General features: G+C 45.8%; 1 non-coding gene across 1 annotated transcript; it reads right to left on the bottom strand.

Moving 5' to 3' along the window:
- Positions 1-15,491: 15,491 nt before the first annotated feature.
- On the bottom strand, positions 15,492-15,563 carry TRNAA-UGC (transfer RNA alanine (anticodon UGC)). Its single transcript has one exon. It is a non-coding gene; the product is annotated as a tRNA-Ala (tRNA).
- Positions 15,564-16,982: the final 1,419 nt, after the last annotated feature.

The following is a 16,982-nucleotide window of genomic DNA, read 5'->3' as shown; positions in this document are numbered from 1 at the left end:
CCATGACGGAGCCGTTGAGCAAAAGAGGGTCGACCTGCTGTCTTAGTCGCCGATACGCCTGAATATGAGATTCTTATCGATCACTTTATGTTGCAGGAGTAGAAAACACAACAGCCCTTGACCATTTATCTTTACTGCGTTCCTTCGAATTATACCTTTTACCCTTCATGTAATTGGTCTGCTTTATTTCACTTGCCTTTTACTGATTCTAAAACAGTGACTATTATTAAAAACTTTACCAATGTATATACTACTACCATGTTTTCTTTTAAAAACCTTTATTGTGAAAATTTCATTATACAAATACGAGCCTATAACCACGTGGGCCGGCCACGGAGCAAACTGTAATCGTATATGATGAGTAGACATTTACACTGTAGAGGAACGTAACGGGCGGGCCATTAGGTTGCAAGAACTAAGGTGTCTAACAGTTACGGAATCGGTGGACGTACATTTTATAATTAAAATACGACAGGGCCAGTTACAATAAAATTATCTAGATATACATTTGCGGGCAAGTACCATGGGTGACATTAATTCGAACTTTCAATAGTACAGTAATCAATAACACATCAGAACTTAATATCAATAGGGATGTCGAAATATTCAATCAATTCTCGTCCCCGCCCGCCATGTGCTTCAAAACTGCATACGTATCTCGTGATTTCAAGGTTCTGCAACCAGTACACAACAAGGAGTTACGAGTCCCATTTATTCCGGCGCCATTTTGGGCGAGGACGGGCAGGTCCAGGATATAGTCAAAATGTCTCTACCAACCATCGACTATGCTGATGTTCATATGCTGTATTTATTAGAGTAACACTCATCTGTCCACATGAAATTAATTTGCCACAATCTAAACATGTCATTTTAATCTTTCCAAAGTTCTTCTAAATATTTAGGACCGTTTCCCTTGCCTCTGATGCTGTCAGTGCCACTTCTTTGATGAATGTACTAGCAGGTCAGGGGTTCTCCTCCAAATCTCTCTTTTATGCAGCACTATAATTAATTGGTGCCACCTCTCCATATGACGATGCATGGTATAGTTACCATAACTATATTTTTTTTCGGTTTCTCTGGAGAGTTCATCGTGGCAGATGAAGCGTGTAACGTACCGGGCATTTACCTTTTTTTGCATGTACAGGAAAGGAAAAAAAAATTGAGCGTCCGAGTTCTAAGGTGTCCCAGGGCCATTTTAGTGGACCAGGCCCAAATCCAAAGAACAGGCCGCCATTTTGAGAGTCCTGTTGCAGCCGCCTGTCGCTGTAGCATCAAGAGCAGCCGAAACTCAGCTGAATGGCAACTGAAACGGTAAAGGGGCGCCCCACTACAGCAGACGAGCCTCCACCTAGGAAGGCCCGTTCACGCCGCCTCCCCCCCCCCCCCTTCGGGCACCCCACGCCGTTATTCGGAGCAGTATTGTAGGATGGCCACACCAGTGCGGCAACTTGCTAGACATCACCTCGGTGGTAACTGAATCTCAGCGCCTTGTGGTGTCTCCTCTTCAGAAAATATTCTTGCGCTACCTTTGCCCCATTCACACATCGGTCCGCTACTGACGCCATCTCACAGGCTAATGGGGCGCCCCACGCCGAGTTTCAGCATTGTAGGATGACCACACCAGTACAGCAACTTGCTAGACATCACCTCGGTGCCATCCGGATCTCGGCGCCCCACTGCAGATGAAGTGCCTCTCAACTATGAAACCACCACGGTGACATCCGGATCTTGGCGCCTTGTGCTGGTTCCGGCCTATTCACACATCGGTCCGCTACTGACGCCATCTCACAGGCTAATGGGGCGCCCCACGCCGAGTTTCAGCATTGTAGGATGACCACACCAGTACAGCAACTTGCTAGACATCACCTCGGTGCCATCCGGATCTTGGCATCTCAACGCCTAGTGGTATCTTCCATACAGAAAATATTGTTGCGCTGCCTTTGGCCCCATTCGCACATCGGTCCACAACTGACACCATCTCACAGGCCAACAGGGCGCCCCACGCCGACTTTTACCATTGTAGGATGGCCACACCAGTACAGCAACTTGCTAGACATCACCTCGTTGCCATCCGGATCTTGGCATCTCAGCGCCTTGTGGTGTCAGTCAGAAACTATTGTTGCGCTGCCTTTGGCCCCATTCGCACATCGGTCCGCTACTGACGCCATCTCACAGGCCAACGGGGCGCCCCACGCCGACTTTCAACATTGTAGGATGGCCACACCAGTACAGCAACTTGCTAGACACCACCTCGGTGCCATCCGGATCTTGGCATCTCAGCGCCTAGTGGTGTCTTCTATTCAGGAAATATTGTTGCGCTGCCTTTGGCCCTATTCGCACATCGGTCCGCAACTGACACCATCTCACAGGCCAACAGGGCGCCCCACGCCGACTTTTACCATTGTAGGATGGCCACACCAGTGCCACAACTTGCTAGACACCACCTCGGTGCCATCCGGATCTTGGCATCTCAGCGCCTTGTGGTGTCTTTTATTCAGAAAACATTGTTGCGCTGCCTTTGGCCCCATTCGCACATCGGTCCGCTACTGACGCCATCTCACAGGCTAATGGGGCGCCCCACGCCGAGTTTCAGCATTGTAGGATGACCACACCAGTGCACCTTACTAGACACCACCTCGGTGCCATCCGGATCTCGGCGCCCCACTGCAGATGAAGTGCCTCTCAACTATGAAACCACCACGGTGACATCCGGATCTTGGCGCGTTGTGCTGCCTTCGGCCTATTCGCACATCGGTCCGCTACTGACGCCATCTCACAGACTAATGGGGCGCCCCACGCCGAGTTTCAGCATTGTAGGATGACCACACCAGTACAGCAACTTGCTAGACATCACCTCGGTGCCATCCGGATCTCGGCGCCCCACTGCAGATGAAGTGCCTCTCAACTATGAAACCACCACGGTGACATCCGGATCTTGGCGCCTTGTGCTGGTTCCGGCCTATTCACACATCGGTCCGCTACTGACGCCATCTCACAGGCTAATGGGGTGCCCCACGCCGAGTTTCAGCATTGTAGGATGACCACACCAGTACAGCAACTTGCTAGACATCACCTCGGTGCCATCCGGATCTTGGCATCTCAACGCCTAGTGGTATCTTCCATACAGAAAATATTGTTGCGCTGCCTTTGGCCCCATTCGCACATCGGTCCGCAACTGACACCATCTCACAGGCCAACGGGGCGCGCAACGCCGACTTTCAACATTGTAGGATCGCCACACCAGTGCGGCAACTTACTAGACACCACCTCGTGCCATCCGGATCTTGGCGCGTTGTGCTGCCTTCGGCCTATTCGCACATCGGTCCGCTACTGACGCAAACTCACAGGCCAACGGGGCGCCCCACGCCGACTTTTAGCATTGTAGGATGGCCACACCAGTGCTGCAACTTGCTGGACACCACCTCGGTGCCATCCGGATCTTGGCGCGTTGTGTTGCCTTCGGCCTATTCGCACATCGGTCCGCTACTGACGCCGCCTCACGTGCCAACGTATTTTCTCCGCATTTTATACCCTATGCCGCATAACAGGTCATGTGACTTGTTTATAAAACTTTTCATTGGTTCATTTTACTTTTGGTTTCCTAATGATGGAAGGCTTGATCATATGACCTAAAAACAACACTTTTCATTGGATGAAAACTTTTTTTTTTTCCCAAACGATGAAAGCCCCACCTTGTTTCTGGATGTTTCAGACTGAAGCTGGCGTCAGCATGAGAGCACCACCATCTCGTAGCTCCGTCGTGGTCATTCCGCGAGCAATCATGGCAGCCGCTCCCCACCAGAAGCCTACAGGAGTCGGGGGCCCCCAAAACTTTTGATGAATCCTCAAGGCGGAGGGGACGCTTTCGAGAATGGGGTCCAAGACCTAGCAGACAAGCGTCCGATTTCCAAGGTGTCCCAGGGCCATTTCAGTGGACCAGGCCCAAAAAGGAAACAGCCTGCCGCCATTTTGAGAGTCCTGTGACAGCCGCCTATCGCTGCACCGCAAGAGTGGGCGCAACTCAGCTGAATTGCGGCTTTTGACACAGTGGACCAAAAGCGGACGGAATGGCAACTGAAACGGTAAAGGGGCGCCCCACTACAACAGATGAGACTCCACCTGGAGAGGCCCGTTCACGCCGCCTCCCCCGGGGCGCCCCACGCCGTTATTCGGAGCAGCATTGTAGGATACCAAAACCAGTGCGGCAACTTACTGGACATCACCTTGGTGCCATCGTTCTGCTGCCTTGGAACTATTCGCACAACAGTTTGCTACTGATGACCCACCCCCCGCGACGCCCCACGCCAGAAATCTGGACGTTGTGCTGCGTTGGGACTATTCGCACAGCCGACCGCTACTTCGTTGTTTTTCCCTAAAATTTTTTATATGTTATTACTGTTTTTGTTTTCTTGTATATATTTATAAGTTATTAAAGTTTTATAATCTTACTACTTTGTTGGAGTGCTATATATTTTTAATGTGACACATAATTGTAAAAACTTTGATGTACAAAGAGTCATCCCTGGAATCTTCCGCTTCAGGCTCGGTCCCCTCCCCAATCACAATACAGGATGGTTTTCAGATAATAGGAACGCGTCTGCTGTGACGGATCTCATCGAGTGTGGGCCTTGATCTACTATAACTCCTTTGAAGAGGGGTGATTCTTTACAGCTGGGGCCATAAACTACATCTGCAGGGCTTGCTGATACCCTAGGACCGGCCTGGACAATCGGACACAGAGGAAAAGGAGTGTCAGAGGGTGCGGTAGTGAATAGGGCGAAAGGGAGGTGTCGGGCGGGCACAGGGTGTGATTCTCAGGGAAGAGCAGCGCAGATGGGGGGTGGTTTATTACCCATGCATAAGACAGAGAGCGGGGGTGACCACTGCCTGGGGGAGATGCTTGCGAGGGTGGGGAGTCATGCTAAGGATCGACAGCGTGCACAGAGTGGGTCTGGTCAAGGCATCTAAAATGACTGCCGTGCACGACAAAAGTGTGGCATTTGAAAAAAGGCAAGATGGCGCAGACAATGTTTTTCAACACTTCCTGATTTCCTTCGAATCGAACGTTAACAGACGTTGGGGCATATTACCAAAGTTAAGTGATATTTATCCCTAACGATGCTTAGCAACGATTTTTTTACCGCTAAGCATCGTCAGAAATTATCGCAGATAAACCTTGCTATTATCAAGGTTTATCGCAAATACGATAAAAAACGACCGCAATGCATTAATATCGCTGAAAACTCAGCGATATTCATGCATTACCGAGCTAATGCTCTTAGCCATGTTATCCACCTCCCATTGGATAACATGCCTTAGAACTGCTCAGGGCAGGTGCTAGCTTTTGGAGATATTCGCGCTTATCGCGAATATTTCCAAAAGTTGATAATAGGAGATAGCGATGTTAGCGACTGTTTCCAGTCGCTAACATCTTGGCATGCCCACTTTGCATGTCATTAGTGATAAATATCACTCACATGCAAAGTGGGGCCCAAGATGGTCGCTATCTCCTACTAGCCGTCGCTAACTGGTGTTAGCAACAGCTAGGTAATACAGATATAATTTTATCTCCGCGAAGCGGAGCGCTGTTACAGATATATATCTTTTTTTGAACGTTAATTTCTCAAAATCCACTGGAGCACATATATTGAGACCTAGCAAAGGCACATCGGACTACCAGTCCCTACAATTTTGCCAAGTTTCGTGCAAATCCATTCAGCCGTTCGATTATTATTATATTTTTTTTTTTTTGCCTCGCGGGGCCCTTTTAAAACCTCCACATCAAACCTAAGAGGTCAAGGAGGATCTACTATGCCCCCTTATGGTCATTTGCCCCTTCGCTTTGGCCTCCTCTTGTCTCTCGATCCTACCGAGAGACAAGATGGCGGCCGCTACGGACTGTTTGCAATGTTTACAGACGCCGGAGAACCAATCAGCTTCGCAAACCTCCGTTACGCGAAGCGGAGCGCTGTTACAGATATATATCTTTTTTTGAACGTTAATTTCTCAAAATCCACTGGAGCACATATATTGAGACCTAGCAAAGGCACATCGGGCTACCAGTCCCTAATATTTTACCAAGTTTCGTGCAAATCCATTCAGCCGTTCGATTATTATTATTATTTTTTTTTTTTGCCCCGCGGGGCCCTTTTAAAACCTCCACATAAAACCTAGGGGGTCAGCGAGGATCTACTATGCCCCCTTATGGTCATTTGCCCCTTCGCTTTGGCCTCCTCTTGTCTCTCGATCCTACCGAGAGACAAGATGGCGGCCGCTACGGACTGTTTGGAATGTTTACAGACGCCGGAGAACCAATCAGCTTCGCTTCACAAAGCTCCGTTGCGCGAAAAGTACGCGAACTGGAGCGCTGCCCGGTCCGCTGTTACAGATATATATCTTTTTTTGAACGTTAATTTCTCAAAATCCACTGAAGCACATATATTGAGACCTACAAAAGGCACATCGGGCTACCAGTCCCTACAATTTTGCCAAGTTTCGTGCAAATCCATTCAGCCGTTCGGGCTAAAAGTGAGGCCAACCGCCCTATGGAAAACTCAATGTTAAAAACACGTTTTGGGACCCCCCTTTTTTCTCGGCCCCCCCTTGACGAACCCCCCCCCAAATTTTCAAGGGCTGCTCAGAAACAAACTGTGCCATTTTCCTGAAAATTTCAGCCAATTCCGTCCACAAACGCCAAAGTTATTAGACATAGAATTTTCAAAAATCCCATAGGGAAAAAATCCTAACTATATATACCTACTGGCGACCGCCAGTAGGTAATATATATATATATATATATATATATATTCACTGAAAAAACCATAGGTTTCGCACCAGTTATAGTTAGGAATTAGCATTTAAAAAACCTATTAAATTCACTGAAAAAACCATAGGTTTCACACCAGTTATAGTTAGCTGGAAATTTTACTCGCATAAAACCAATGAAATTCCCACGTTATAGTTAGTTGGACTCACTATAACTTGCGCGTGCAATGCACTGCTGATGACCTCACATATTACATCACTCATGACATGGTCAGTGACATCACTCATGACATCACTGATGACACCATCCAGTGAATGTGTGTATTTTTAAAAAATAAATATGTGTTATATATGTATATGTAAAAGTTGATGGAAGAATAAATGTTTAAATAAGTGTTTACATGGATGTTTTAAAAAAAGAAAATTGATTGGTTAACTGGTTTATTAAGTGTATCTTAGAGAGTAATGTTTAAATATTTAAATATATGTATTAGTGTTTCACTTTGTGTATAAGTGGCTGCATGGGTTGGTGAATAGCTACATGTGTATGTATATGGGTTATTAGATGTTTTTCTTAGTATCAGTATGAGTGTTTGTATGGTTTCGTAGAGGTATTACTTAGCACATAGATGCATGAATGACTGACTCTCTCTTTGTATGTGTTTTGAAGACAGCATATGTGCAGGACTGTATGGGTAGATGACTGTGTATATGTGTGTGTTACTGAGTAAATGAGTGTCTCACTAATTTCTTTATCAGTAACTACATATGTTTTAATCTAGTGTATATGAATATTGATGTATATAAGTGAGTATATCTGAGAGTAAGAGATTGTAAGAGTTCCTATTTAAATTAGTATGTGTTTATATAAGTGATTGTTTAAGAGAGGAAGTATGTGTACGTTTTCTTTGAAGTAAAGTGGCAGTGTGTGTATAGCTGTATATGCAAATAAATGGATGTTCAATAGTTTATTTGCATGTGTGAGTATGTGTGTGAGTAACTTTTGGATGACTGTCGATGTGTAACAGGATGTATAGGTGTATCACTACATATGATGAGTGAGTATATGTATGAGTGACTATATAGAACTGTTGGTGAATCAGTGCATGTGCATATAGATGATGGAATTATTCAATTGGTTGTAGTAACTGGTATGGGTATCTCCATTTTTTTGAAAATGTTAGTTTTTATTTTTGAATATGTGTTTCAAGGGTTACATTTTAGTGAAAGGAGGTCTGTCACTCTGTCACAAGGATGGTGTCATCAGTGATGTCATGAGTGATGTCACTGACCATGTCATGAGTGATGTAATATGTGACGTCATCAGCAGTGCATTGCACGCGCAAGTTATAGTGAGTCCAACTAACTATAACGTGAGAGTTTCATTGGTTTTATGCGAGTAAAATTTCCAGCTAACTATAACTGCTGTGAAACCTATGGTTTTTTCAGTGAATTTAATAGATTTTTTAAATGCTAATTCCTAACTATAACTGGTGTGAAACCTATGGTTTTTTCAGTGAATTTCATAGGTTTTTTAATAGCAAATATCTATAGGTATGAAAAGTAATAATTTTTGTTTTATTTTTTGCCCCGGGGCGCTCCCGCGGCGCGTACCGGTGAACGTACGGGTAAGCGCAATGTTACGAGGCGCCCCGGGGCGCGTACCGGGGAGCGTCCCGTTAGCGCTATTGCCGCGTACGAAAACAACATTGTGACGTTTCGCGTAGTCGCGTGATGCGTCATATGACGCACTGCGTAAGCGCACCCGGAAGCACGTGATCGCATACGATCGCGCAACGTCTCGACTCGCTTACGCGAAGCGCCCCGGAGCGCGTAGCATAAGCGCGTCGGGTCATGTGATCTTAAAATAACACTTTTCATTGGTGCAGATCAGTTTTGGTTTCCAAATGATGAAAGCCTGGATCATGTGACTTGAAAATAACACTTTTCATTGGTCCAGAACACTTTTGTTTTCCAAATGATGAAAGCCCCCACCTTTTTTCCTTATTCTGACTTTGTCCTTTGACTGAGGAAGACCTGTTTCGAGTTCTATCTCAGAAAATGGCTACAGTAGTATCAGCAGCTGGAGCATCTGGCCCACCACCACCACCACCACCATCTAAAAGACCACCAGAAGATTACGTTGGTGGTCAAGAGGAAGAGGAGGAGGATGATGAAGAGGAGGCACAGAGAAGGGAGTTCCTGCCTGAAGATAAACAGCCCTACAAATCCAAAGAGCACTTTATATGGCAGTTCTACAAACTCCCAAGGGATTTTTAAAAAGTCAACGCTGCAAAGGTGACTTGTTTAATTTGTGGTGCTGAGCTATCCAGGGGGAACCCTAACAAAAAGTATTCCTTCGGGAATCATACGATGATTCACCACATGATGCGTGCGCATCCAAACAACTACTCTAATGCAGAGTTAAGGGACCTCTGCAGTAAACTACCCCCATCAACGTCTAGACGCTCAACATCAAAAAACCCACTCCATCGGGTCCGGGGGCAAGAGACACATTGGCTACTATTCAACCTAAGTTTGCCGATTACAAAATTGTGTGCAAATTTTGTAACAAGACACTTTGCTATGGTGAGCAAAGCATCGAACTTATAATGGTTGCTGGTGATAACCATAAGTGTCCAAAAAAACCCTAATTTTTCCTGGTTTTTTTATGCTCCAGTTGAGCCATTTACAATTCCCTGTTTTTTGTTTCTCCCCATAAAAAATACAAAAAAAATATAAAAGTGTTCAGAAAAGCCAAAAAAAGTAAAAAATGTTCAAAAAAAAATAAAAAAAATATAAAACAACAAAAAGAATAAAAAAAACTGTTCTTTTCAGAACTACCTCCAATTTATATAAAAATGCTACATTTTTGAAAAAACTGTCATCCTTTATTCCCCATGGTACGCTCCCCGGTACGCTCCCCGGTGCGCGTACCGGGCGCTCCCCCCGCGGAAATCGAAAAAAAAAGTAATTGTTTTTTTTTTACCCGAGGGACCCTTTTATGGCCCCCACATCAAACCTAGGGGGTCAGGGGGGGTCTAACCTGCCCCCTTTTGGTTATTTCCCCCTTTGTTTTTACCACCTCTTGTGTCTCGATCCTACCGAGACACAAGATGGCGGCCGCTCCGGACTGTTTCGAATATTTACAGACACCCGAGTGCCAATCAGCTTTCCGTGCGCAAGTCGCGTGGCGCGCCCGGAGCGCTCCCCGGTGCGCGTACCGGGGCGCGGCTATAGATATATAAATTTTTTGGAACCTAAATTACTCAAAATCCTCTGGAGCACCTATCTTGAGACATAGCAAAGGCACACCTTTCTACTTCCAGCATTCCTATGAGAATTTAGAGTTTATCTGTTTGTTACTTTACAACTTGTACATTTGCATTTTTCCCTCCTTTCACTCCACTTGTACATTTGCATTTTTTTCCTGTTTATATCTCTTTTGTAACTCATGTAATCCAAAGTCCTTATGTAACGCAACTGGTTCGTTTGTAAAGTGCTCTGACACCTTCGGGTAATGTTCACGCTGTATAAAATCGCATTAAATAAATAAAATAAAAAAGGGTATTTCCTAGTCTTCGGTCTGCTCTCAGGGGCCAGCAACACGCTTGTCAGACACTCAACGCATATAGGAAGGACTGTAAGTTGGATCATTACAGCTGTGAAGAGGCATTGAAGTCCTAGCTCACAGCTCAGTGTGAGTCGACCTCGCTTTGATAGAAACTGCTCAAGAAACAGATGCTATTGGGGGACAGCCTGAGCTTGGCATGCCAAGGCCAGATGAAACCCTGTGGAAGCCCCTAGGCAGTCGAAATTGTGGGCCCCCCTTGCAAAATATCTCCTAATACGTTTTTCATTTTACCAAATCAATATTATTTTGATCTATTGTCGCGGGGCCCCTAAAAAGAGTGTGACCCATAGGCCGGTGCCTACTTTGTCTATTTGGTAATCTGGAACTAGGGTACGTGTAGCCCAAACTTCAGATGTATGGGGAGAGAAGAGGAATTGCTCCAGATGTCTTAAAAGCATGTATGGTTTTGTGTTCCACATACAAGCTCCCTGTTCTTTTGCCAAAGCGCAGTGAAGGTCTTCCTCCAAGCACTAGAAACTCAACTCAAGGTTATGTACCCACCACAAACTGAAAGATACAATGACTGTGGCTTAAAAGGTTCACTTTCTGAAAATGTGTAGGGCCAAATTGGAAAAGGGAAAGGGTAATTTATGAAATTCTTCTACAGGAGTGGTTGTGTGTGAACATGAACATACCATAAAATAACAGCATGACACACGGAAGGTCAGAAAGAAATACAGCACTTCAGGGATCTCTTTTTCCACAGGTTGAAGCCAATTGTACTCTATTAGTAGCAGTGATCAGACACAGGATGGAAACATTACACATCTAGCACATGATTACAATCTTGGCAGATAGGATTCTTCATCACAAACGTGAGAGATATCCAGTCCACCGTATTGTAAGTTCCATAGGAGATCATGAAATTGTTATTTGGCGGACCGGATACCCATCGCGTTGGTGACAGAGTTACCCTGTCCACCAAGATCGTAATCAGGCCCTTCGTGTTGGACATTAAGGTGGACGAATTGCTTTTCTAGGTGACGCAGGAGCCACCATCAAAGTGGTTCCCACTGAATTCATCATGACGGCTGATGGCACACAATCACAGGCCCACATGCACAGGTCATACACATCTATTCCATGCAAGGCTACTTGTGTGCTGCTCTCAGCCAAACCTACTCATTTTACGACAACAATCAGCATTCTGCTCTAAAGTAGTTCTGAGGTTTACCATCCTCAATGGTTTAATCGGGTACAAATGCCCTATATGTGGTGCGTTGCATGCTGCTGAGTGTTTTCAAGATAACATGTGAACGGGCATCCCTATTTCCCTCAACCACACTAACATTCTGGTACACGGAAAGAATGAGAAGGAACATGATGTCAGACTTGTGAAAATGTGCAGTGCCTTAGCAGTGGTTAATCTTACACTGAACGAGAAATACTATGACACTTCTCGGCCAGGTCTGAAATTCCATGGACATATTTTCACCCTGGAGCGCATATGACATTATCCAGGGAAAGGCGAGACCTGCATAATGGTATCTTCACTGGCAAATGTCTCCTGTCACTGCTCGTTCCTGGGCATGGCTAGCTACTGATCTTTGCTTTACTTAGTGCCTCCTTACAAAATCTCAAAAAAGAAAAAACAAGCATGTGTGCTGTCTCTGTGTCGAGCCCGCTAAATAGGATTTGCTGCTATGGTGAAATTAGGACTAACAACAATGCGCCCATGACGGATTGGCTGTCAGGTTGGTCCCAGTCCCACAACAGTTCCCCAGGCAAAACTTTAGCAAAAATGTTATAAGTCCTATGTTTCTAGGTTTAGGCCAGAGGAGTACACTCTGACACCAGCCAGGGGTTACAGGACCTCAGCAACAACATTTAGGGGGTCAGGACTGTCTCCAACAGAAGCTATCACCAAAGTCCAGCGCAGGTCCAGAGGAAACTGGTCAGCTAGTGTATTCAAGATAGTGTGCTTCCTGCAACCTTTGTGTCCCTGACTCTTGAAGTCCACTTTTTGCCTTGGGTACAAATGGGAATAGGTCCTGCCCATGGGGTTCTCCTCACAGGTCTCAACAGTAGGGGCAGTACTTCTCTCTTCCACAGATCTAGTATTGTTTCAAAGATTGTGTCCAGGAATGCTACATTTCTGGCTGACACTGGTCTGTGGGTGGAAGCACTCAATACAAATGAGGGAGAAGGGGCGCATCTAGGTCCAGCATACAGGCCCCAATAAATACAATGTAGCACTGAAGGAGTATGCAGTTCCTGTAGGGTGGGGAAAGAAGAGAAGGAGGCTAGGATGGTGAACACCCTTATTCAGTAGTGGAGTGTGGTTGCCTCCCAATTTGGGAAGTGAGGTCCTCACATAGAGCATCGTATCTCTTTCAAGATTATCTGTCTTGTGCACAGGGCTTTGAAAGCGGGAACATCTGACGGGCTGGGATCTCTTCTCCTTGGCTATACCCCTAGCAGATGTCTACGTTCATCACAACACAATCTGTTGGTGATCCCTCGGACTAAGAAGTCCAGATGGGGTGGAAGAGCATTCTCCACAGTAGCCCAGCGCCTTTGGAATACACTTCCACTGGAACTTAAGTCCCTAACCTCTCTGTCCCTTTTTAAAAAGGCCCTAAAAACATGGTGTTTCAAGAAAGCCTACCAGTAATCCATTTCTCTGGACATGAAAAATATATAATTTTCTGGTTAGGCGCCTTGATGCCCGATGGGCTGAGTCAGTGCGTTATAAATTTGCTTTCATTTCATTCACACACCCATTTGGGTGTCATGCCTCATCATAGGGCTTACTCCTTGTCAGGCCGGTGCTGCAATGCCTGATGGGCACCCTATGAGGGGCTCTTTGTCGGAGATCTTTTTCCCAAGCCGTATAGGTGAGGCGCGTGTGAGGGGCCTAGTGCTGTATATGTGAGGTGATGTGAGTAGAAATAAAATGAGGTGAGGAAGCTTCCTTCCAACGAGGCAGAGTGAGTGGTAGGTTCCCGGCACCTGTTTTCCAGGAAAACTCATGACGTTAACTTTTGTGACGATTGTTGCTCTGCCTACCTATTGATGAGGCGTGACTTGAACCCGAATTGGGTTGGTCCCATGATTTGTATTATTAAGGTACCTCATTGAAAGATCATCAAAGTGATTGGTTCATTTTCCATAACCAACCACCCATGTAGACAGTGCATCAAGATAGGTTCTGAAGAATTGCAGAGTGATTTACACACATAGGGCAAGAAACATGTTGACCATGACTACACACATATAGACACCTCCGACCATTACAACCGGCGGTATCCCTAGTCTGGTTTTAATTGAGATGAGTGGGCTCGCAGATTAAAATTCATTTTAGAGCACCACCATGCCTCATTTTATTTCTCCTCACATCACCTCACATCTACACCACTAGGCCCCTCACACGCACCTCACCTATACAGCTTGGGAAGAAGATCTCCAACAAAGAGCCCTCATAGGGTGCCCATCAGGCACTGCAGCGCCGCCCTGACGAGGAGCAAGACCTATGATGAAGCATGACACCCAAATGGGTGTATGAGGACCCCACTTGCTAAATTGGGAGACACCCACACTCCACTACTGAGTAAGGGTGTTGATCAATCTAGCCTCCTTCTCTTCTTTCCCCATCCTACATGAACTGCATACTCCTTTGGTGCTACCAAAGGTAGAAGTGACTTGTGGCCCCTCCCTATTCCATCGAGGTGCATCATCACCAAGAACATCTAAGGAGCATCGCACCAAAAGTGTGGATCCAAACACTCAAGGCATCCGGAGTTCAGCGAGACACTCCTGGCACCATGGGAGGCTAGCCACCCAGGAACATTCTGTGTGCCTCTGCAAGCCTGAAGCCTGCCGAAGAAGAGCATACCAGACAATTGAATTATCCACCCTTGGGATTGCACGAAGCTTGGCCGTGGCCCTGTTGGGAGTTCTGCAGCGACCCTTCGGCGCGGGCTACGAGAGGCCCGCACAGCCCATGCAGTTACATGGCAATCCAGGGGCAAGGGCCTCTACGGAGTTCCCGTGAGAGGGACATGCCAACCGGAGAGATACGTCTGCAGCAGCTCCACGGCAGGCATCTGAAATCATGGGGGTCGCATATGGAGATTTGTCACCCCACAGCTATCTGAGGAAGGACTTCATCCACCAAGGGCATCCTCAGTAGTTGCTGGCTTGCCGTCGACCGGAGCCTGAGCTCCCTCAAGAAGATCACTGAAGTGGACTCCACCACCGCTCCAGATGCACCGCTTTTTGAACTGTGCAAATAAACTCTCACACTGCGAGACCAGGCCGGTCTGAACTACATCGCTGAGGTGGACTAAAGCTTCCTGACAGCGTGGTCCAGAACTCCAGCACCGCCCAGCAGACGGCCTGAAGAGACTAATTGGTGTTGTGTATTGTTGTTCGTTTTCTTCATAGATTGGACTTTTGTTTGTTTCTTTTTCATTAAAGTTTGGGAGGGATGTAGTGTCCTGCTGGACACGTCTAGTGTTTCACCTGGTGTTGCACCCACACTATACACCAACCCATCACAGGCGTCACCAGTCAGGTGACTCTGCAAATAAAAGTGGCCGGGCGCACATGCCCAGGGCCAGTTCCAGTAACCGATTACTGCGTTAGTGTGGTTATTTCATCCTGCATGTCAGCCTAGGGCCCAAGACACCATAGCTTCCTTATCTATATTGACTGATTTCATTTTTTTATTGTACTGAACGAATTAAAATCAATTTTTTTCATTTACACTTCTCATGAATGTCTCTTGAATGTGTCATATATTTGTAATTAATTCTTTAGAAATAAAATGATTCCAATTAATTTAAAGTACACCAAAGGTAAGACAAGAGGCTGAAAAGAGTGAAGTGTGATAAGGTACCCAAGGAGTTTCCTGTCTGATACAGATTTAAGAAAAGCAGTATTACCAGTCTACCTAGGAAGATAGAACTAAGAGTAAGACTATAGGAGTCTACATACAATCGAGCTATTCACACACCTCTAAATATATGTATTTGTGCTCCTGCCATGGAATTCTATTTTGAAAAAAAAGTCGATAAGATCCAGAGAAAGGAAAAATTGTATCTGTGGTGTTATTTTAGAAAGCAACACATACCATATGAAAACAAAAGAGTGGAGATGCCGGGGATTGAACCCGGGGCCTCATACATGCAAAGCATGCGCTCTACCACTGAGCTACATCCCCTTCCTGTTCACTCCTTTGACTTTTAGTTTCTAGTAAGGCATTTCGTAAGCGTTGTCATGGAGATTTGATTGTGATTATCATGACATTTAAAATGTCCGACTTATTGTTCACCAATTTGCACAAAAGGCGTGCATTGCCAGACGGAAGCCGCCTCCAAAGACTCCTTTGCCACTTATGCGCATGCGCAGATGAAACAGGGGTGGGGGCATGCCTTTATCAACGAATTAGCATTTTGTTATCCATACCATAAATGCAAGCTATTAAGGGCTTCGGGCAGAGAAGAAAACTTCACTTTACCGAGCCACAGCGAGGAGGGCTCGGTGTGATCTTTCAGCAGCACAGAGAGGCGGGGCTGCATGGTCAGGACACACCAGCAGCTGTGCTGCTGTAAGAACGACTGCTGCAGCTCCTGACACTTCCGGTGTGCAGGATTACAGGCACATCTCACCAGCAGCTGACTCCCCCAGTGGCCTATCACTGTTGTAACACGTGCAATTAGGGCTTATTTTATTGTTCTGGTTTGCTTAACTGGTCACAAATAAGCAGCATCCTACCGGGTTAAGGCACCTGCTGCAAAGGTATTTTCTGTGACCAGCAATTTCCAGGGGAAACAACCAGTGCTTGAAATGGAAAAATAGAAGTGCATGTACTCTGTTGCAGAGTACCTGCTTGTTTCTGAGGAGTGCCGGTACACTCCAATTAAAAGTATTACATTTCTCTTGAGAAGTGCCGGTACGCTCCCTATCAAAATAAACAAGCATTTATAATGCAATAGGTCTTGCAATTGCAAGATTTGGAGCTATTGGCATTGAATGCCTTTTATAATATTAAAAGGCATTGTCATTTACAATACCAATAGGTCAAACTTTGGCAAAAGCAAGACCTATTATATTGTATAGTGCGGTGCCCTTAAACGGGCGCCACGCTCAACATTATAGTGTTTTTAAAAAAATTAAAGTGGACGCCACGCTCAGCATAGCATTTTTTTTTTTAAAAAGGTGAAAGAATGTGCAGTGTCCCTGAAGCGGACGCTGCATTATTCTAAAAAGTAATGTAAAAGAAAAAAGCGTCACCATTGTGCCGTGAGTGCAGTAGGGGTAAGGGGCAGCCACTTTTAAAGTTAGAGCGGCATAGCGCTCTATACAAAAAGCAGCTGCCATTGTCCCCATTAGTCAATAAACAAAATAGTGCTCACCAATTTCTAACGCAGACCGTGTAATAAGCCAAGTAAAAGGTCCAGTCCTTGTGGGAGGTAACAAATGCAGACAAGGCGGCACCAAGAAGGGACTAACAAGCCTATTTACGAATCCGACGCCAGCATAAAGGACAATGACACATGCCAATGACAAATATGGGCAAGGAGTGGGAGGGCTTTGAGTGCATACTCCAATACTGCTTGCCTCGCAGAGCGAGCAGCGT

The sequence above is a fragment of the Lissotriton helveticus genome, chromosome 1_2 (assembly GCF_964261635.1).
Source record: "Lissotriton helveticus chromosome 1_2, aLisHel1.1, whole genome shotgun sequence".
NCBI lineage: Eukaryota > Metazoa > Chordata > Amphibia > Caudata > Salamandridae > Lissotriton > Lissotriton helveticus.
This window is presented reverse-complemented; position numbering and strand designations above follow the sequence as displayed.